Here is a 23,337-nt window from a genome sequence, read left to right as displayed (position 1 = left end):
ATTATATTATCGTTATTTTAATTGCATTCAATCTTTATTCTCATTGATCAATATTATTATTTATACTCTGTAGAATTCTTTGAATAACTAGCATTATCGTCATTTAAATTGATGAATAAGCCAGTAATTATTGTAACATACATAAATAAAGAAATCTAATCTAATCTAATCTCTCTCTCTCTCACTCACTCAATCATACACTCACTCGTTCACTCACTCTCTCTCTCTCTCACTCTTACTCTTTTACTCACTCATTGATTCACTCAATCATGAATCACTCATTCACTCATACATTCACTCACTCACTCACTTACTCTTTCACTCACTCGTACAATTACTCATTCAATCACTCACTAATTCACTCACTCTCTCATTCACTCACTCACACTGTTTCTGTCTGCAATATCCCAAAAACAATATCCCAAGATAAAAAAACTGTTCCATCTTTACATCTTGTAGAATATTTGAAGATCTGATCAAGCAAATCATCAAGAATCATACGCAGATAATCAACTAAATGTGATGATTGAACAATACAATTAATATTACCAAAAAATATTCTGATTTAATTATGGAATCAAATATAATACCATGTGACTATTTATTGAATAAACAAATTGAATAATACTGTTTGTATTAATTCAGATGCATATAGTGAGGTCCACGTTATATGACAGTATTTGATCAGCTTCAGTTTTGCTATCCTTCTCTATTATTCGACAAAGCCGGTGGTACAATCCTTTTCTAGGTCCACAACGATGACAATTATGTCTTTGACAGTGTAGAAATATAATTAATTAATGCAGAGAATCAGCATCGCTATTCTTCTATCTTTATCTACTGCCATTATAACGTGGACCACACTATAGTCATATTGGAGGAATTCCACTCAATCAATTTTATTATTTTGTACTGTTTTATGTAAAATGTAATTCTTATCTTGTTGAAAATCAGAATATATGTACATGTATTGTTATGCCAAGTGGAAATGAACGAATTGAATATTGCATTGAATTGAAATGAGCTGTTCGACTCTCTCTAAAGCTGTGACATTGAGAATATGCTAGCCCTATCGCATGAGAAGATGTGTTGTTGTCTCAGCGAACTTTACAAATGAATAACAAGCTGCTGTATTTGTTACGCCATTGTCAATCTCTAGTAGTAGTCCCAGTCGAACGTTATTTCAATGGATGTGACTGTGTTATCAATTCTTTTTTGTTATCAATTCTTTTAGTCGTCTTGTACTTGCTCTTGTAATTCGTCAAGAATGTCTTGTACTTATTTGTGGATGATGAACCGACTAAATACTCTTAGCTTTGTAGTTGTAAAATAAGAAGAACTACAAGATATCAATGGAATGTAGAGATGAAAATATATGAACAGATATTGAACTAGTGTGTGGAAAACTATCGGAGGAAGAATGGAGTAGAAAACTTGAGAAAATGCTATAACCAAAAAATTGGTAAGTATTTTCAAAACGCGAAAGTGAGAGAATGACTGGTAGTGGTTGAAGAATGAGGGATGAAATAACTGACGAGGGTGTGAAGAGAAACTAAGTGAGAAAGACAGCCTGAGAGTGAAAGAGAGAGAGTAAGTGATAGAACGAAAGTCTGCGAGGGAAAATGACAGATAGAGAGAATGACAGAAAGTGAGAATGAGAGAAAGTGAGAGAGATTGAAAGTTGAAGTTTGATTGAGGGGAGAAAGGCCTACTGGGCTCGGACAGCCAATTAGTGATTTAACAGCTGAATCAGCATGGAATCCTCAGCCACAATGCATCCACCACCATCATCATCATCATCATCGTCATCAGCAGCATCAGCATCATCATCATCATAAGCATCAGTAGCCTACCATGACAATGCTGCAGTCAATACGGTAGCATCATGGTTCATCATGCAAACCTCATTCCATTTGACCAGAGCCAAATCAAGAGAGTGAGTGAATAGAATGAGAGAGGGTTGAGAGAGTGAGACAGATAAGGGAGAAAGGAAAGATATAGAGAGAAAGAAAGAAAGAGAGAATGTGAGATAGAAAAGGAGAGAAAGATAGAGTGTGGTAGGGGAAGAGGGAGAAAGATATATGAGATTTGTAAGGGAAGAGAGTGAGAGATGAGATATGCTGATAAACGAGTCGTTTTCACCCCATATTTACTCAGCCAAGGTCCCTATAGTGGAGTCAATGAGGATCAAATTCTAAGGATTTGCACAGTTTTTGCACAGTTTTTCTGTGTAGAGGGGACCGAAATAAATATAGAAAAAAGACTGGGAGAATTATACCACCATGCATTCATTGTACATGCAGGATTGCACAGTTTTTCTGTATACTGGGGACCGATATAAAGGCCGTGAAAAGGACTGGGACAATAATTGACTAGTAATAATTGGTATAAAGTTATTATACCACCATGTGTTTATTGTGCATGTAGGAGTTTTATTGCTGGAGTATGATTGCTGGAGCCCTTGTAATGTTGAACTTTGGTAGAAATTGAAATGCAAGATTAGAGTCGAAATCGAGATTGTTCTTCATAGATTTTTGAGATTTGACGGCTTCTGAAATCGGTCTTGCCATGCTAGAGAAATAAATCTATGATACAAATAATCTTTGTAAGTAAATATCACAAAAATATAAATTATGTATCTCACATGAGAAATATCGTGGTCTATGAGGCTGGATGAGACCCAACTTCACAAAAATACCATGAAAAAAGTAGTTAATTCAATAAAAAATAAAATCATGTGTGCATGTATTTGTGAGGCAATTATTTATTTATTTATTCATTCAATCATTCAGAATTACACAACTTTATACAACAGTCCAAATGTAGTTAGGTTATGTATCACTTCAAAATTCTTCAATTTACAATTCAAAACACATAATTCATCACACACAAATCATTTTTAAATTAAAAAAAGTTTCTAATTGAATTAAATTAATTACAAATAATTGTAACTTAAAATTCCAAACTTTGAAAAAACTATTGAATTTTGAGACCGAAAAGACAAACACACTAGGCCTATTTATAACTTATCCCAGAATTATATTATTTTGTATACCATGTCTTTCTTCCACAACTCCTCCTCGTATTACTCTCTTGCTTCCTCTTTCTCCACTATCACCTCTTTCCATCCTTCACCTCCTTTATCTCCTCCTTCACAACTCCTCCTTATTTTCAACCATCACATTCTCCTCCCTTATGTTCTCAATTTATCCACTTATTCTCCTTCTTGTCATCTCCCACCTCTCCCGCCATTATTCTCCTTCCACCTCTTCATATTCATACTCCTCCTTCTCCTCCCCCCACTCCTCCTTTTCTCTTTCTCCTCCTTCTTCTTGTTCTTCCTCTTTTTCTTGTCCTTGTCCTCCTTATCCTCTCAATCATCCTCCTAATCTACCCAATTATCCTCCTCTCCCACCTCCTTCACCTTCTTCTTCTCCTCCACCACCTTCTCCTTCGCTTCCTCCTACTCCTTCTCTTTCTCCTCCTCCTTCTATTCCTCCTCCTACTCCTCCTCTTTCTCCTTCTCATACTTCTCCATCAACATCTCTTCTAGTTCCTTCTCCTTCTCATCCTACTTTTCCATCTAATCCTTCTCATCATCCTCCTCCTCCCCTCCTCCTCGACCTCCTCCTCTTTCACCTCATCCTCCAACACCTCCTCATTCTCCTCGTACTCCTCCTTCACCTCCTCCTCCTCTCCACCACAGCTATCTGACCTGTCTCATCAGCGCTGATTATTTCCGAGGGCAAACAACGAAACAAATGAAAGTTTTGTTGGTGTTGTCTGTTTGTCTGTCTGTTTGCCAGCGCATTGTGACAGTTGGATGGGTTCGTTTTAGGGGTTCCTCAGCGCCCCTCCGACCTCAAAAAACCCTCTGTAAGGTCTCTAAGCCCCTCTTTGTCCCCCCACTGAAGGGACGTGTTTGGAAATTTTAATGGTCAGCGATTCTGCCATGGCTGGAAATCAATTGCTTTTTGAAACAGTTTTTTTTTTTGGTTTTGTTAATAAAGATGGTCTCTGTCTGGTGTTTCGTGGATCCGCTTTAATCGTCGGTTGACGTTGATGACGTCACTGCAACACGTTCTTTTATTTCGAACTGTTTCCATCAACATTGTATTTTGACTTCACGTGGAATTTCAGTTCGAATTCGTGAGATTCATGTTATAAAGTCAGCGCCTGACCAACTTCTATTCTCTGTCCTTGTCTGCCATTGGACAAAGCCGATAGCTCTATCCTTCCCCAACTCTGCGCTGTTGTCAAATCGTTCAAGTACCTTGTAGGAATGTATATGGAATACCAAAATATTCAATTAAATGAAAATACCAAGGAATTATCAAAAATACAGATTTATTGATACTTAGAAAGACCGGTCTCGGTTGTTACACCATTGCCAATCTCTGATAAACTAAAACTAAATACAATAGCAGCAGAATTTATACTGGTTGTCGAGTACTGCTGTTGGTCAAGGGCATGAACGCCTGCCATTGGCCCAGCTAGACAGTCTCCTCCCACTGAACGGTACAACAGAACTGTCACAAAATGGCGGCTTAAAGCAACAGACTTTCCATGATAACAAAATTTACTTCCAGTACAAAATAAGAACCAAGAAACCAAATAGAAGATAATAAAACAAATATGTAAATATGAAAACTATTGACTAATGTATGCTTACAATGTTATGATAAAACTAAATTCGTAGTGTTGTATTGGTTGAAATGAATCTGGTCATTTAAACAATATTGGGAATTGTACTTAATTACTTTTGTTATTTCTAAAGCCTCTAGAATATTCAAAGATTTGCCTTTGTTATTAACATGCAGAAACTCAACATTATCCTTAACTGTGAACTTGTGATTATTTGTTATCAAATGTTCTGCAAAGTTAGATTCCCCATTTTGTTTATTCCAATCTCTGATATGTTCTTTAATTCTACTTTTGAAACGTCTACCTGTCTGACCCACGCATTACAATCACCACATTCAAGTTTGTACAACACACTTTTATCCCAAATATCAATTTTGTCTTTACTCCAGCTAAATAGACTATTTAGAATCGGTTTGAAGTTGAAAGCAACATGAAATCCATTCCTCTTCAATTCCCTACCTATCTTATCAGATACAACTCACAGCTATAATATATTATACTATTCACATAACACTCTTCAATTCCCTACCTATCTTATCAGATACAACTCACAGCTATAATATATTATACTATTCACATAACAATATGTATGACGAACATCTGTGTTCACACATGCTCAATATACTTGTCCTATCGTTAGTACCTCCCTTATTTGTTAGCAAATAGATTGCAGACCCAATACATAAACACTGAAGGTGGGATACTGGAATCAATAACTTGGACCAAAAAATAAAATCCAGTGAAATTCAAGGAAATTCTATCAAAATACGTGGACGTTCCCTCAAAAAATATTCGATAAACAATTTGGCATCATACACTTCATAACCTGGTTTCTCTATCTCTCTCAGAAACATCAGCACTCTATGTATCCATCACACTCACTTTCTCACCCTTCATGTATCTTTCTCTCCCCCTCACACTCTCTTTCTCTCTCTCTCTCTCCCTGCATATATCTCTTTCTCTCCCACTCTCACACACACTCTCTCTCTCTCTCTTTCTCTCTCTCTCTCTCTCTCTCTCTCTCTCTTTTGGTAGAGAGTTAGTGGAGAGGATATTTTTAATATTCTTTCCGAAGAATGGACATTGATATGTCTAAAGCTCCGCCAATTTATGTAGATGCATAACAATATAATTATCTATAGTTATTATATTACAAATTACTTTTTCATATCATATACAGTTCAATAATTATTTTCTTAGTCTATATTATGTAAATTCATCTATAATTTTGCTGTATTGTAAGCTATTGTATATAAGTGTAAAAGCCAGTATATATTGTAATCTACATAAATAAAGTACTCAATCAATCAATCAATCAATCAATCTCTCTCTCATTCTCTCAATCTCTCTCCCTTTATAAATCTTTCTCTCCCCCTTACTAACTCACTCTCTCACTCTCTCTCTCTTCCTCACTCAGTTACTGTCTCTCTCAGGTACCTCGGCCCTCTATGGATTTTTGCAAATTGCAGCCTCTCCTCCTACATTTTTTACCGGATATTGAGTTTTTAATCAGTTCCAAGATGGCGGTCACCTTATTGCATCTTAACAGGCAGTAAGCTTCTCATTATTGGAATTCTGAGCGATATTGTGCAAGTTAGCCTCATTTCTTATGTTATACTTGGAAGATTTTAAGAAACCAGGAAAACTCTGCTCTAAAAGTGTGGGAGGAGATTACTTGTTGTGGAAATCCTTCATGTTTTATTGGAATATTTTCTACTCTCTGCGGGGGAGATAACATTATTATTAATGAACTCCTACTGGATATATTGAAATTTGAAATAATAATCTCCAAAATAACTAGTTTCTTTTCAACAGTTACTCGAATTTTAAAAGATTCTAATTGAATCATCTGTTGCTCCCTATTCATGGATTATAAATTACTTATTCATTACATCACAATACATTACAATCTTCATATAATTATATTGAATCTGTTTATAAATTTCTTACATTTATTTACTAACTGATGAATATAAGCCATAAGAAGACCATTTGGCTTTTTGGCATAAGTCTAATTTCACACACTCCGATTTTTGGATGTAACCTACGATCTTTTGCCGTTCTTATGAATTCTATCCTATTATATTGAGCGAGCAATTTATGTATTTATATATCTGGTTATTTTTATATATGGTTATTTTCATATTTGGCTATTTTTATTCATCTGGTTATTTATGTTTCACGGATCTCGAAAACGGCTCTAAAGATTTTCACGAAATTTGGAACATAGTAGGTTTATGATATGAAAATTCGATTGCACTAGGTCTCATTCTTGGGAAAACTCGCTGAACGACATTAAAAGGATTATTCAACCGTGGAAAACAGATGATAATTTCGTCGTCTCTCGATAACAGAAGATGCGTGTGCCTGTGTGGGAGAGAGACAGAATTATTCTCAGCTGTGTAATCATAATCAATCAGCGAGAAATTTTATCTAGCTAGACAATTTAATCGACTTGATCAACATACTCTGATTTGTTGACATGACATGATAATCCTCCTAAACTAGAGTTTATCATAATTTTCAAAGTTGATCATTATTTGAAAATTTTAAGTGATTAGTGAGTGTTATTTTGGTATTCAATTTGGTTTGTTCAAAATCTAAATTATAATTTTTTTGTTTTCAAATGTTTGAACAGAAAATTGAACCTGAATTCAAGTGTATGGACATAACCTATTTTCTGGACTATTTGTAGCATAAATCAAAATTCGGGAAAGAAACTGTTTTGGGCTGTGCCTGTTAGTACTTCCCCAATCATTTTAAAGAATTGTGTTCGGTTTATCAAAAGTCAATAAATAAATAACGAGCGAAGCTAGGTGCCCCGATATTTATTTATTCATTACCATACAATTTTCATATATTATATTGCATTTGGATATAAATTTCTCATATTTACCAACTGATGAATACAAACCAACAAAAAACCATTTGGCTGTTTGGCATAATTATTCTAGTTTCACACATCGATTTTTGAATGTAGCCTCTTTTGCCGTCTATAAATTCTATTAGATTGGACCTAGCTTGACAAATATGTATTGATGTGATCACGTGTTTGTTATGTTCCATTCAATTAGGATTCATAAGTACGACAAAAAATTGTGATTCAAAAAATCGATACTGGCTTTATTAGGCTCTTTGTCAGGAAATCTAGTCAGGATAGTAGCCAACTCGAGTGGAAAACATGAATCTGGTTCAAAGCTATTCTCCAGATATTTCATCAAGAAAAAAGAGATATTCCTAGAAACACCCTCGATGTAGCCCATGCTTTTTTTTCGAGTCATGCTTGTTGGGAATACCCTCCTATCCTTTTCCATATAACCACTTCAAACCTTCAAAGCCTTAAAACCACTTGAAACTCAAAACTCTTTAAAGGCAGTTGATATCCATGGTCACAAAGAGAAAATATTCCTTGAAAACAGTGTAAAACTCAGATCATTACAAGCAAAGTTGTGGTCTGCTTAGAAGCTACAGAATTCTTCACTTTTGAGGTGTGACTGACTTTTCAGTGGCTTCTTGTGTTTCGAATTTTTCCTATAGTTGCAAGGCGAATGAAAAACAGGAGGTCATTTTCCATCACAAGGATTTTCGTCTGAAATTCTCATATTCGAGATTTTCAAAGTTTTAAGTTGAAACGTGTCAAGACAAAGATGGAGATCACTTTTGGAATCAGAATGGAAGTAAATGACGATGAGTTATTAAGGAGGAGAGCGATTTATTTTTTGAACAATCTATTGAGAATATTCTCGATGCATTGATTTGTTTCATAAAAAATATCATCCCCAAGGAAGCTTGAGCGTGTCTGGTCATCTCTTGGCCAACGATGATTGAGCTCAATTTTCATTGGTCTACGGCTAATGACCAATCGTAGGGCTTCACCCACACTGTATATTCTGCTGCTCAATTTTCAAGCTTCCAGTTTATTTGAAAAATTATTTGATCTCCAACTGTTTATATAGACCTATTGATGGTTCTAACAATATCGGGTGTTTTTCATTCAATTTATAAAAATCTGGTGTAGTACACTCACACAACTTTCCTTGCTCATATTTGAAACTACGATCAGACTTCTGTATAATTGTTTTCAGAGTACTTTTTCCTTTGTGTAAATTGTGAAATTCGATGATTTTTTTAGTCGTCATTTTTTTAAAGTCGTCAAAACAGCTGTTCTACAGATGAAAATAATATCTCGACTATGTGTTCTTTTTATGAACTGCGCTACTTACCTACCTCATGCACGAGAAGGAGGTTACTAAGTCCATTTCTCAAGGATGGGGTGGACCCCCCATCAGTTACCCAGTGAGGAGACTCATGCCAGTTGATAGAGCTGATAAATAACTAAACAGAGTATGAATTTGAAAAAAATCGGTCAAGTAATGTTGAGAAAATCGTGAAAAACATGTTTTTTATAGTAATTATCTGCCATTTTTCTCAAGAATATTACGGAGCTCCTGCAGTTTTCCCAGAAATGAGACTCATGTCAGTTGATAGGGCTTGTAGGGCTTATGAATAGCTATCTAGGGTATAAATTTGAAGAAAATCGTTGGAGCCGTTTTCGAGAAAACCGTGAAAACATGGTTTTTCAAACACCCAAAAATCATGTTTTTGGACTCAGGTGACCTTGAAACGTATAGAAAACTTGAAATTAGGGTACCTTAATTTTTTTTGGAAAGCAATACTTTCCTTACCTATGGTAATAGGGCAAGGAAAGTAAAAAATCCTCTCATTTAAAAAGTCAACAAACAATATCTTTATGTTTATGAAGCACAGGTAACCCACATTCAAGATACGGTTGGTAGAATCGTTCTCCCTCGAATTTCAATTTATTGCATTATTCATACGCACTTGATACGAAATTCAGCAATGTCAGCATTATGTTACAGCGTCGGTCTGCTAGGTGGGTTAAGTTTGGTTGGGTTAATATGCCTAATTGAACACACGCATCAATTAATACGCGCGGTTTTAATACGCTTATTAACGGTTGAGAATTTATTTTTAATTCCGAGGGGGAATAATTATATCGTTGGCACGAGCGTTTATTCATTCATGAGCGCGGAGAACAGACACCGAAATGGCGGGAAACATTTGGAAAATTGGCGGGAAATACTGGCAGAAAATTGGCGGGGAACATTCACAAAATTGGCGGCAAATGGGCAAGCGGATGATTGTGTGCGTGCGTGCATAAGTGGCACGGTGGTATTTATTTGGAAGGTTGGACATGAATGGAGGTATAAGAGCGGCATGGTTGTATTTAGATGATTTCCACGAATCTCTGAGTACCTTTTTGAGTTCATCCTGTTTTTCCACGGTTGACTAATCATTTATCTCATCTTCATCCATCCTCCTTGATTTTTCACCTCTCTTTTCATAAATCTCTGATCTTTATCCAGTTATCTAGATCATGTTTCTGTAAATCTTCAAGTGGAATTAATAAAAACAATAGTCTATAAAACTCATAGTACCCTTCTATTAAAACATTTTAAGAACTTTAAAACTTTTAATAAAAGGGTAACAGATAATGAAAGGTAATAAAACTTTTAAAAACATTTGGATAATTTCGAAACTTTCAATAAAAGTTTTATATTATTTAAGTAGCCCATATGAGTGAAGTGATTTTTCTCCATTTGAATGGATCCAACATGTTCCGAATAATTATTGTGAAAGAAAACTTTTATAGATGGATATAAACTTTTGTTACTAATTGATTATCATGATAATGATTCATATATTTTATTAGTCTTGATTAGTGTCGCTCTGATCAATAACAACTCTACTATCAGGCTTGAACAGAACAAATCCATTTTGGAGCAATATTTAGCTTGGACTGTACAAATGAAGTGTTTACTCTGGAAGATGAAGATAGGTGCATCATTTATTATAACACCTGTAGCATTATTATCGATGTATACTGGAAATGGAAATGCAGTCAATTCGAATCATGATGTTTTTATCCTTAAACGTGAATTTCAAAGCCATATATTGTTTTTTTCATATCAATATTACTCACCTTAGTAATAATTACTTACCTTAGTAATAATAATCAGGTATTACATACCTGATTGGTAATTGAGTAGAATAGTACTTATCAATTTATTAATTCAAGTCATCTAGATTCAAAATTTATAGTTTTCATGTTTATTTTGGACTAAAATTTTATAGAAATTGTACACGTGGAATCCTAACCTTATCTTGGACTTTGTCACCTATAAATTTGGGAGAAAAATAGCACAAGGACTACCTTATTATTTTATCTTCTATAATGTTATTGCATTGTAAATGAATGAATAAATAAATGAAATTCAGCACATTTAAATCCTCAATGTTTCTCGGTAATTCTTTAGAACTATATTTTTAATATGTGAATATTTCCTTTTTCAGTTATAATAATGTGAAATATTTTTTCTATGTTTAGTTTTGAAGCATATAAATTTGAAAATCCATTTTGTGAAAATACTTGAGGACTGAAAATTTTGTGAATTGAAGAACTACAAGACTTAACCTATTTTGGACCATGTGTTATCTAAATTCGGGAGAGGAATAGCACAAGGTTACCTTATTTTTCCTCTCCCTATCATTTTGATAATGTACTTATTGTATAAATGAATAAAGAAAAAATAAATGAAGAATAATGACCAACCAAAAGAGCTCGAGGCCTATTTCTCGACCACAGTGTATCAAGAGAATACAATTTTCAAGTTATTTCTGTATTGAAATACTGTAGCCAATTTTTCTCTCCGTTATCAAAGATCATCCCACTAATGTTCGAATCCCAGCACGGGCAAGATATTTTTCTCGGGCCACTCCCGTGTTTCGGATGGACACGTTAAGCCGTCGGTCTCGGCTGCCTAAAAAGCAGTCGTTAGGTCATGTCAGAGCCCCTGAAATTGATCAGTTGCGACCTGGAAGCTCTGACACCAGACCTGAGCCAGCCAGATCACACGATATTATTATTATTTAATGATCCCACTCAAATATTATCCACCTCTTATATGATTATAACATTTTCGACCTTTAAAATACCTCTTAGAGCAAATTCGGGATTAGAATGACCTGGTAAATGGTTCTTGCTTCAACTCATGTGAACTCATACACCCACATTGGCTTGGGAGTGTTTTTCTCTCTCCGTCTATTCTGCATGTATTACTCTCTCAATATATTCTGAAGCTATTTCTCTCTCCATGTATTTTCAATGTATTTCTCTCCATGGATCTTGATGTGTGTTAGTTCGTGATGGAGCCTGTGCGTGGGTGAGTGAGGGTTGATACGTGATAGGCATATATGTGTATCTATATATATGGATGTATACGTTGCATATATGTGTATGCATTTGAGTATGAGCAGTAACCGTTTCACAATTAGCAGTCATATGCTATCCACCTGTCATTTATCCCACGGATCAGTCACATTTGCATACCTAGATCTCTCTCGTTCTCTCAATCTCTCTCACTCTTACTCTCTCTATAACCCTCTCTCTTTTACTCATCTCTCACCCACTCTCTCCCTCTCTTACAATTTTCATTCAACTCTTTTTTCTCTATCTCACTATCTCTCTTACACTGACACCTCTCTCTTAATCTCTGTCTCTCTCACTCTCTCCCTTTCTCCCTATTTCTATCTCACTCTATCTCTCAAATTCACTTCAAATTTTTTTCTTCCACTCACTCAGATTTATACGATTGCCATTTGCATCTTTCTCACCTTATTCTCTCACTTCTACCAACTTTCTCTCTCGATTATTTTCCTTCTAGATCCTCTCTCTGCTTTCTCTGAAATACTATCTCTCACTCTCTCTCTCTCTATAATTATATTACAATATAATTTTCTATAGTTATTATTTACAAATTACTTTTTCATTTCATATACAGTTCAATGATTATTTTCTTAGTCTATATTATGTAAATTCATCTATAATTTTGCTGTATTGCAAGCTATTGTATATAAGTGTATAAGCCAATATATATTGTGATCTACATAGATAAGTACTCAATCAATCAATCGATCAATCTGTTATCGATCCATTGTCAATCTATCTCTTCACCCTTCTCACCCTCCATGATTGATCGATCTCTATCTCTGTCACCTACTGTCTTTCTTTCACTAAGTACTGGTCAATAGCATTTCTAATACATTGAAGGAAATGTTCAAGAATAATCCAATATTCTCCATGTATAGGAATATTCAAGTCTTCACCAGAGGATAAATGAATACTATCATAATACTTATGCTATTTTTTCTCTATGATACTATTCTCATTCCAGTTTGGATGTGAATATTCTGGGATGATTGATTGTTTTCAATTTATTTTGAATCATAATGAATGAAAGAAACTGAAGATTTTTGTGGACACATTAATTTTTATCATGTTAAATCATACGTCACATCTCTTGAAGTGAAGATGATATTGCGGAAGTAAATTATAAATATTATTATATCAATCAATGATGATAATAATATCATAGACATATAATTTGACATTATTCGGAGGTGACTTGATTGTTTAAAACATCTTGTGTCTTTGTAAATATGAAAAGGTATCTATAGGGAGGAAAGAAAACATCATAATATATATTTTATCTCTATTTCTAGTTTATATACTTGAAAAATATCAAGTGACTCCATGCAAAATAATCAATAACATAGAAATATATGTGTGATATCATAACCTCAAACTTTGGACAACATTAACTTTTTATCAAAATTTTTTGGAGAGAAATAGTACAGGCTCAGTCTAGTTTTTCCTCCAATGTCATAATTACATTATGGTTGTAGTATTTTGTACAATAGATAAATAGTTAATGAATATGAAACTTCAAGATTTTCCATTGAAACCTCCAACAGGCATTGAGTATCAGGACAGATCAATCCAATATTATAGGAATCGAGCCAAAGCTATCTGAATGAAGTGATGACGTTCTAGACAACTAGGTTACAGGAATTTCTATTATAGCCAAATTCTTCCAAATTTTAAGCTAATTTTAGTAGGTCACTAACACTCGTTTGTGTATTTCAAGTATGTACAATCCTACTCAAACCATTCCTGAACTACAGAAACTGACAATTTTCTCCTAGCAGATCATTCTGAGAAAACATTCTTTATTCAAATTCATTATTTCATTTTTAAGCTAATTTGAGTAGTTTACTACCACTCGTTTGTGTATTTAAAGTATTTACAATCCTACTCAAACTATTCCTGAACTACAGAAACTGACAATTTTCTCCAATCAAGATCATTCTGAGAAAAAACTTTACTAACTAGTGAATGAGTGGTGTGGAAGGATATGTCTATATACTATCATGATCAGACACACAAATATAGAGACCAAGGTCTGGCTGGAAATGTCATTTGGGAACATCACAGAACTCATCAGTATGTTAGTGTCCTTATAATCCCCCAGTCTAAGTGTAATCTTTGGTAATAGAAGCAGAGGGTGTCTATTCAAACACACCCAAAATAGCAGAGAAGCCAACTGGGCAAAGTTACTACACTCTTGTCCAAACTTTGGCCCTTTTCTACTTCTCCTACTCCTCCTACTTCTCCTTACCACTCCAACCCTTCATTACCTTCTTTTCAACCTATTCCACCCTGAATTCTACCCTCTTCTGCCAAATATTGTAATTTATTGTGAATTAGTGCATAAGCCAGCATATGTTGTGATTCACAGAAATTAAGAAATCTTATCTGATCTAATTTCTCATCGTTGCAGTCCTCTTTCTCTATTATCTATCTTCCCACCTTTTTTTTCTCATCCTTCTTATTCCCTTAATATTTTTCCAGTCATTTTTATTCTGTTTCCTCTATTCTTTCTCTGACCAGTCCTATCACCATTTTGCAAATCTCTTGTTTTCCCCTTCTTACTTCTTCCTCTATCTCCTTTCTCTGAATTTCCTATTCATACCTTATCCTCCTCCTGTATCCCCGTCCTACTTTTTATCTCCCTCTTGCCCCTCTTATGCTTCTCGCGACAGATCTCCTGCTCCTTTTTCCCTGTTTCTTTCTCCTCCTTCAATCTATGAGTTTTCTATTCATAGTATCTCCTCCTCATCTTCCTTAACTCTCAATTCTTCTTCTCCTCTTCTTCTCCCTCCTCACAATGTCTTTCCACTTCTTTTTCTCTACAATCTCCTCCTCATCTTTCTGAACTCTCTATTCTCTTCCTCTTCTTTTCCTCCTCCTTCCACTCTCTTCACGCTCTTTCTCACTTGTTACTTCTCCCCTATCTTAGAACACTCCATTCCCCCTTCTCACTCCCAAGTGCACCAGTCCTCTTCTCCACAATCCTAATTCTCCTCTTTCTCTTCTCTTTCTTTTTCTTCTCAGTTCTCTATTTCGAATTCCCCTACTTCTCTCCAATCTTTGAATACTCCCTTTTCCCTTCCGCATCAACCATCTCCCTTCTGCAACAACCATCTTCCATCTCACTCCTCTTCTTTGCACCATTCATTTCTTGATTAGAGCCCGTTCCCCGATCGCTTTGAGCCAGAGTTGGTGCTTCTTGAAGTTTAGCCGTAAAAGGGGATTCGGGGCTGAGTTGGACCGTTGATGACTCTCTGTCTTGGCTGAAGTTTGTTCCAGCATGCCTTTACATGTTCGTTCAGAGTTGGTACAACATGCAGTGCGAGTGGAGAAGTCCAATTGCTACGGAAATGGATAACATCTGCTTAGCAGGGGTTGATTCTCTGTATTCATGGATTATTCGCCTCATTGATTACACGGTGCTTTGAATTTTCTCGTACACTAAATTGATAGTAATTTTTCAGCTCGTAAGAATCCTGATTGCTCAGTGATTTGTATTAACCTCATTCACAGAATTACATTTTATGTTAGGGCTTATTTCTAAAGGTGCGTACAGACTTTCGCTCTGCTCCACAATCGAACGTCACTCGAGCAGATCGATTGATGATCGACCGGGGAGCAAGAGTGGAACGCGAGAAGAGCTAACATCTCCCGTAACGTTCATGATCGGAGCGATTGCGGAGCGTGTATATTTGTACGCATATTAATAGAAATAAATAAAAATTCAAGTACCCTTTTTCACTTTCCTTGCCCTACTACAATAGGTAAGGAAAGTAGGCTATTGCTTTCCAAAAAAAATTAAGGTACCCCAATTTCAAGTTTTCTATACGTTTCAAGGTCCCCTGAGTCCAAAAACATGATTTTTTGGGGGTTGGTCTGTGTGTGTGTGTATGAGTGTATGTGCGTCTGTGTACACGATATCTCATCTCCCAATCAACGGAATGACTTGAAATTTGGAACTTGAGGTCCTTTCACTATAAGTATCCGACACGAACAATTTCGATCTGATGCAATTCAAAATGGCGGCTAAAATGGCGAAAATGTTGTCAAAAGCAGGGTTTTCTGCAATTTTCTCGGAAACGGCTCCTACGATTTTGATCAAATTCATACCTAAAATAGTCATCGATAAGCTCTATCAATTGCCATAAGTCCCATATCTGTAAAAATTTCAGGAGCTTCGCCCCATCAATGCAGATAGATTCCCAATTATCAGGCTTCAGATACAATTGAAACGAAAAAAATCTGGTGGAGTAGATTGAGCATGAAAATCTCTACAATTAATGTTCAGTAACATTTTCACCTAAAATTGAAAATAAGCTTTAAATTCGAGAAAATGTGATTATTCAATTGCAAATTATTGTTGATTCTATTAAATCATTCACTATGAGGAGATAGCAGACCTCATGTGTGTCTCCAGCGTTATTGCCCTGTCAACCAGCTGGCTCAAATCTTTGAATAGTAGACTTGAGATGCGCGGGAACACTAGCGTCAGGTGATCAATTTTCATAACAGCAAGGAAAGTTGTGTGAGTGCGCCACACCAGATTTTTTCAAATGTCATTATCAAGTGAATGAATGAAGACCTATTCTATTCATCTTCTTGATAATGACATGAATGGAAACAAATCCGAGGCTATTTGTGAGTCTGCCAGTGATTTGATTGATCCCCTGGCCGCGTTACGAGCGTTGCGCAGGTTAAGTCCAGTGGTGGGGACGCCACCTTACTGCATCTGGACTCACAAGATTTTTATAAGGTTTACTCCCATAGACAAGTTGCTTCCACCACAGCTAAAGAGTCTTGCCAAGCAGTGGCTAATACATTTTTTTTTGGTTTATTTGAATAATTGGCTAGATGTGAGTCGGAACAGGTTAAAGCCTAATTTATTCTTGTTTGTAAGAAGAAGAAGATGGAAACAATTTGAAAAAAGGGTACTCAGATTTTTATTTCTTTCTATTCACTACTGTATATTATTATCGATATATGAATAGAATAGAATAGAATACATTTCATATGATTCAATATGATATATTTGTATGATCTCTAATTTGAATTCTCTCTCTCTCAATCAAACTTAGGGAATGAGATAGTAGGATCTATAAGCCTGTTTCTTCATATTCCTAATCACTTCATGTGTATGTGTGTTCTCTATCATTGTTGAATAAATAAATGATGTTGAACATCAATGCATGAGGATTTCAGATGCAAGGGAATGCATCACATTTTTCCGTTCTTAATACTACCTGCTTTTTTCCTTCCCGTGTATCGAATAAAATTGAATTCAAATAGAATAAAACCAAATTTATTTACTCGAAATTCATACAGAATATTCAATAATTCACAAAATCAAATTGTAAAACATTATAATAATTTATAAAAAATATAATTTACAAGAGTATAAAACAAAAATTCCTGCTCATAAAATAAGAATTGATTAGACAGTGACTAGGATATTTCCAGCGCATACTTAGTGATTCAGTTTGGAATGTAGATAATGAATGATTGAAATTCGATTATTCGGATTAGAATTTCAGTGAACAGTAAAATTGTGTCCATTTTTCCATTGAAAATGAATACAATAGGCTGATATTTTACACTGAGATGAATAGCAACGGCTCAAGAGATGATGAAATTGACGTTTATCGATTATGTATACTTGAGACACTAGATTCATTTCCTGGATCTATGGAATTCTCTTTCTATTGCTTATTGTAACACTCCTCCATAATGATGCTGTTAAGCCGTCTCCACACTGAACAAATGTTCGGTATACATGTTCGGCAAACATGTTTGTTGAGGAGCTCAGGGACAAACATTTTTGAAAGTTTGGACAATCATTGTTTGTCAAACAAAATATTACTGTTTTTACAAACATTTTCAGAGTTGACAACTGTAAAACAGCTGTAAAACATAAAACCTGTTCTTCCCACTTACAAATATTCTGTTTGGTGACGTGTCCACACTGGCCACGGGCAAGCATTGTTTGTTAAAATTTTCCCAAACTTTTTCAACAAACATGTTTATCGAACATTTGTCCAGTGTGGACATGGCTTAAGAGAATGTTTTTCTCTTAAATGAGACTGAAACCTATAGATTAGTCTAGTTTATTAAACCCAATGATTCGCATACTGGTATCTTAAGGTGCGTACAGATATACGCACCGCGAACATGAGCAATTCACTTTTGATCAGCTGATGCCAAGCTTTTTATATCTGTTTCTTACCGTTTCTGTAAAAATACAGATATAGTCAGCTGATGAAAAGTGAATTGCTCATGTTCGCGGCGCGTATATCTGTAAGCACCTTTAGAATCGATGAATTGAATAGTATTGGAGGCTCTCAATTGGCGAGGCATAATACCATAGAGAAACAATAGCATAAGTAGATATCCCATGGTATAGGGCGATTATGTCGCAACTTTAACTGCTATCTCAAGCCGATAGTTTTTATAATTCTTTCCCGTGAAGCTATGTGACACTGGTAGTCTCTCATATTGTGCCGTTCATACACTCTCACCCCAACAAAACAGTTAAATTCGACAATAATCGACAGTAATCGGCTTGAGATAACAGTAAAAGTTGCAACATAAACTCTCTATACCATGGGATATCTACTTACGCTATTGTTTCTCAATGATAATACTAACAACAAAGTCTCTTACGTCTTTGATGAAATAATTTTCTTCTCATTGATTTTTCGGTGATACTATCACAAGTATTGGATACAAAAATAATGTGCAGTGATATGTAGTGAATAGACTCATTTGGAAGTAATCATTCTCCACAATATATAAATCAAGATAATAGAAATAATCAGTTAATGAATACTTATCATTTGAATTGAAGGCTAACCATTAATTTTGTATTTTCTATGGATGACAATCTAATAATTATTCAGTTGTGAAATTATGTACAGGAGAAGAATTCATTGGTTCTTATCAGCGAATTTCCATAAGAATATCTATTTTCATATTTTCAAAATCTATTTTGTCTACCTCATTTTTGAGAACCTCAAAATTCAACATCTGTCACTAACGAGAAGGCTCAGATTCTCCCTCATCAGCCTAATTTTGCCTGATCTCTTGGAAAGTGTGCCTTCAACAAGGAAACGGAGAACATTCAAGAACAGAAAATTTCATTTGGAAAAATTGAGTCCGGCCTGAAATCCACACCTGGGGCAAAATTGCGGGCTTTAAAGAGGCCTTTTTCTCTTTCCATCTACTTTTTCTTTAACCACTTTTTCTCCTTTCACTGGTTCTACTCATACCCTTATAGGCCTACTTTTTTTCTTGCCTTTCTTAGTAAATCATCAGTTTTTCCTTTCATCTATCTTCATATTTTTCTTCTGCTATCTCACTCCCCCATGTAGATTGTAAGATTTTCCTTTTATTTAGTTCTGTCTCATCTTTCTATGTATTTACATCTATTTAGTCCTTGTTGTTCTATTTATTCTCTCACTTGTTCTTTTCTTCTCTCTCATTCTGACCTTCATCCAAACTATCACCTTCCATTCACATACTTCTTCTTTGCGTCATCTTCTACATCATTCTTTTCCTCCTACTAGTCCTTCAACTCATCATTCTTCTTTCAACAAACTTCTCCTCTACTATTCCATCAACCTCGATTTCCCACCACACCTCATCCTTCTCCATCTTCTTATTTCCCTCCTTCTACCTCCTCCTACACCTCCTTCTGCTCCTACTTCTCCTCATCCCTCTCCTCCTTTTTTCGTCCTCTTCCTCCTCCTCCTTATCCTTTCACCTCCTTTCCTCCTCCTCCTCCCTCCTCCTCCTCCTCCTCCTTCTCCTCCTCTTCCTCATCCTCCTTCTTTTCCTAATTCTTCTAATCTCCTCATCATTCTGGTTTTACTTCCACTTCTAATCCTGCTCATCACCTCTTCTTACTCCTCATTCTTCTCTCACCCTCACCGCATCCTCTTCTTCCTTCATGAATGCTCTTTCTATACTCTATCCCTCTCCTCTTCTCCATATCAAATTTTTCTTTCGTGAACTTTCTCTATCCTCTCACCTACCAACTTTTCTCTTCTTCTTCTACGTTCTTCGTCGCCTCATCCTCTCTCATCAATCGTCATTATTTTTCTTCTCAATTCTATCTATTGTCTTCTCTTTTCAGTTCTCTTCCTTCAGTTTTTCTTCTCCAGTTTTCCTTCTTCATTTCTTCTTCTTCAATTTTTCTTCTCCTGTTTCTCTTTATCATTCCTCCTGCTCCAGTTCTCCTTTTCCAGTATTTCTTCTTCAGTTTTCTTACTCCATTTTTCTTTCTCCTATTCACCTCCTCCTTCTCCCATCATTCCTTCTCTCTTCACGATTCCGCAGAACAGAAAAGGCTTTTAATATTCTAGCCTTGTCGCCTGTATGCTCTTTTATTAAAACGAGAATCCAAATTAAAAGACCCTTATCTGCTAGCGACCAATCTATTTCTGGTCTCTCTCTTATTCACTCTTTCTCACTCTCTCTTACACTACACTCACTCTTCCTACTCTCCTGAATTGTAGGTATCAATTCCTTCTCGTTTCACCTCTCACACTCTCACACTCCCACACTCTCTCACTCGCTATCTCACTCTTTCTCTCTCTCTCTCTCTAACTATTACCACACTGTCTCTGTCACTCTACTCACAAAAATTGTGGCTATCAATTTCTTCTCGTTGACCTCTCACTCACTCACTATTTCCCTCTCTCACTCCCTCTCTCACTACACTCTCTATCCCTCTCTATTCTCCTAAATTTTCGTAGTTATCAATCCTTTCCCGTTCCACCACTATCACTCTTTCTCTCTATCTTTTTCTCTCTCTCTATAACCACACTCTCTCATTCACTCTACTCTCCTGAATTGTAGGTATCAATTCCTTGTCGTTTCACCACTCACCCACTCTCAGTCTCTCTCTCCCACTCACTGTCCTACTCTCTTCCTTCACCACTATCTCTCTCTTGCTCTCACAAACTACACTCTTTCTCCCTCTCTACTCTCCTGAATTGTAGGTATCAATTCCTTCTCGTTCCATCTCATCCCCTCTTTTTCTACCCTGAGTGCAAAACGTTTCCCTAATCTCCAATTTCAGCGGAAGAGAATAGAGCATTTTATGAGGCCAATGTTGAAGATTGTACAAATATTAAGGACTTGTCTTGTTGAGTAGGCCGTAGCTTTGTAGCCTTCCAGATAAAAGCTCAGATTAATATTGCACTGCTCTGAAGCTTCCTGTCGTTTTTCTGTACGGTTATGTTAGTTGGCAGGAGTAGATTGCTTGAGACAGATTGGAACGTTTTATGTGGAGCCACTGATTCAAACCTGTTTTTTTTTGTCTATAGTGAAACGTTCATGATATGAATCAATCAGCCTGATTGAGCCTCATTTGTTCTTCTTATTCTTCTTCTCTCTTCTTCTTCTTCTTCTTCTTCTTTTTTATCCTCACATCAAAGACAAAACGATGATTCGTTATCGAAGTTGATCATTGGTTACTTAACTGTATCAAACTGTATAATACACTAAACGATGATTTATCATTAGCCATTTTTCAATATCAATCGAATCAGAAATACTTTTTTCCACAACTGCGCGTAAAGAAAGAATTTACATACTCAATTCTCCTCGTAAAACAGCTTATTTCTGAGGAGAATCTACTTTTTCAAATCAAATACTTTTTAATCAGATACTCTGATTTTACTTTTCTCGCCCTATTACAATAGGTAAGGAAAGTATTGCTTTCCGGAAAAATTAGGGTACCCCAATTTCTAAATTTCTATATGTTTCAAGGTCCCCTGAGTCCAAAAAAGCGGTTTTTGGGTATTGGTCTGCATGTGTGTGTGTGAGTGTGTGTGTGTGTGTGTGTGTGTGTGTGTGTGTGTGTGTGTGTCTGTGAGTGTATGAGTGTATGTGCGTCTGTGTACACGATATCTCATCTTCCAATTAACGGAATGACTTGAAACTTGGAACGTGAGGTCCTTGCACTATAAGGATCCGACACGAACAATTTCGATCGAATGCAATTCAAGATGGCGGCTGAAATGACAAAAATTTTGTCAAAAACAGGGTTTTTCGCGATTTTCTCGAAAACGGCATCAACGATTTTGATCAAATTAACACCCAAAATAGTGGCATCAACTGCCACAAGTCCGATATCTGTAAAAGCTTCAGTAGCTCCACCCCATCTATGCAAAGTTTGATTTTAGATTCCCAATTATCAGGCTTCACATACAATTAAAACGGAAACTTTCGAGTGGGAAATATTAAACATGGAAATCTCTACAATTATTGTTCAGTAACATTTTCACCTGAAATTTAAAATAAGCTAGAAATTCGAGAAAATGTGATTATCCAATTGCAAACTATTGGCAACTGTTGATTCTTTTAAATCATCCACTATTAAGAGATTCCAGACCTCGTGTATCTCCAGTCTTATTGTCCTGTCACCAGCTGGCTCTGATTTGTAAATAGTAGACTTGAGATGCGCTTGAACACTAGCGTCAGGTGATCAATTTTCATAACGGCAAAGAAAGTTGTGTGAGTGCGCCACACCAGATTTTTCAATGGTACTCGAATCAGAAATATTCTAAGTTTAAAAAAAACGATTTTTTTTTGTTATGACTGTGATGTGTGTATTCACTCCCACAAAATGGAGTTCGGTGATTTGTCATCGACCAATGGGAGAGCTAGAACGAAGCTAGTCGCTTGTGATTGGTGGAAAAGTTGTTGAACATGGACGTAGTATTTTATTTTTCCGATAGATGGAAGTTGAATCAAGTTGATTTTGTATAATCTACAGAAATAGTAATTTCTTTATTTCAGTTTATTCAGTGACTATACTAATAAAATTATTCGTAGTAGTGAAGACTGGAACTATATTGTGAGTTCAATTGATTATTGTAAGTTTATTGTATTCTGGAATATGAGGTAATTGAATGAATAAATAAAAAATGGGCTTGATACTTTGAAACGTGAATATTTGTTTCTATTTCGGATCTGCAACAATATTGCATTGTCTTAATTAGATTTTAAAGTTAATTGAAAAATTGTTCAACACGTTACGAACAATTATCAACATGAGCTTCAAAATTATGCTCCTGTATTAGCTCAATCTTTAACTAATTTAATCGGGGAGAATGTTAGATATGACTTTGGGTGTTCGCCTCCATGGTGCACATTGGGTAACGCTAAATGGACTAGCATATAATGGCGGTCAGACAAACTTATGTTCTCCTGACCAAAACTAAACTTCAAGAAATTGAAAAAATATAGTGCATATATGTAGACATTTCAGGCTCATGAGCTTCATATATGTTGTGTTTTGTATCTGCCATACCCTAAATAAATTAATAAATGACTTCAGGGCCCATTGTTCTGACTTGAATTGATGAAAATATTGTTCGTGAAGGTAAGTCCCATTGGTT

Source organism: Nilaparvata lugens, chromosome 12 (genome assembly GCF_014356525.2).
Source record: "Nilaparvata lugens isolate BPH chromosome 12, ASM1435652v1, whole genome shotgun sequence".
Lineage (NCBI taxonomy): Eukaryota > Metazoa > Arthropoda > Insecta > Hemiptera > Delphacidae > Nilaparvata > Nilaparvata lugens.
The sequence above is the reverse complement of the archived record's forward strand: the minus strand, read 5'-3'. Positions refer to the sequence as shown.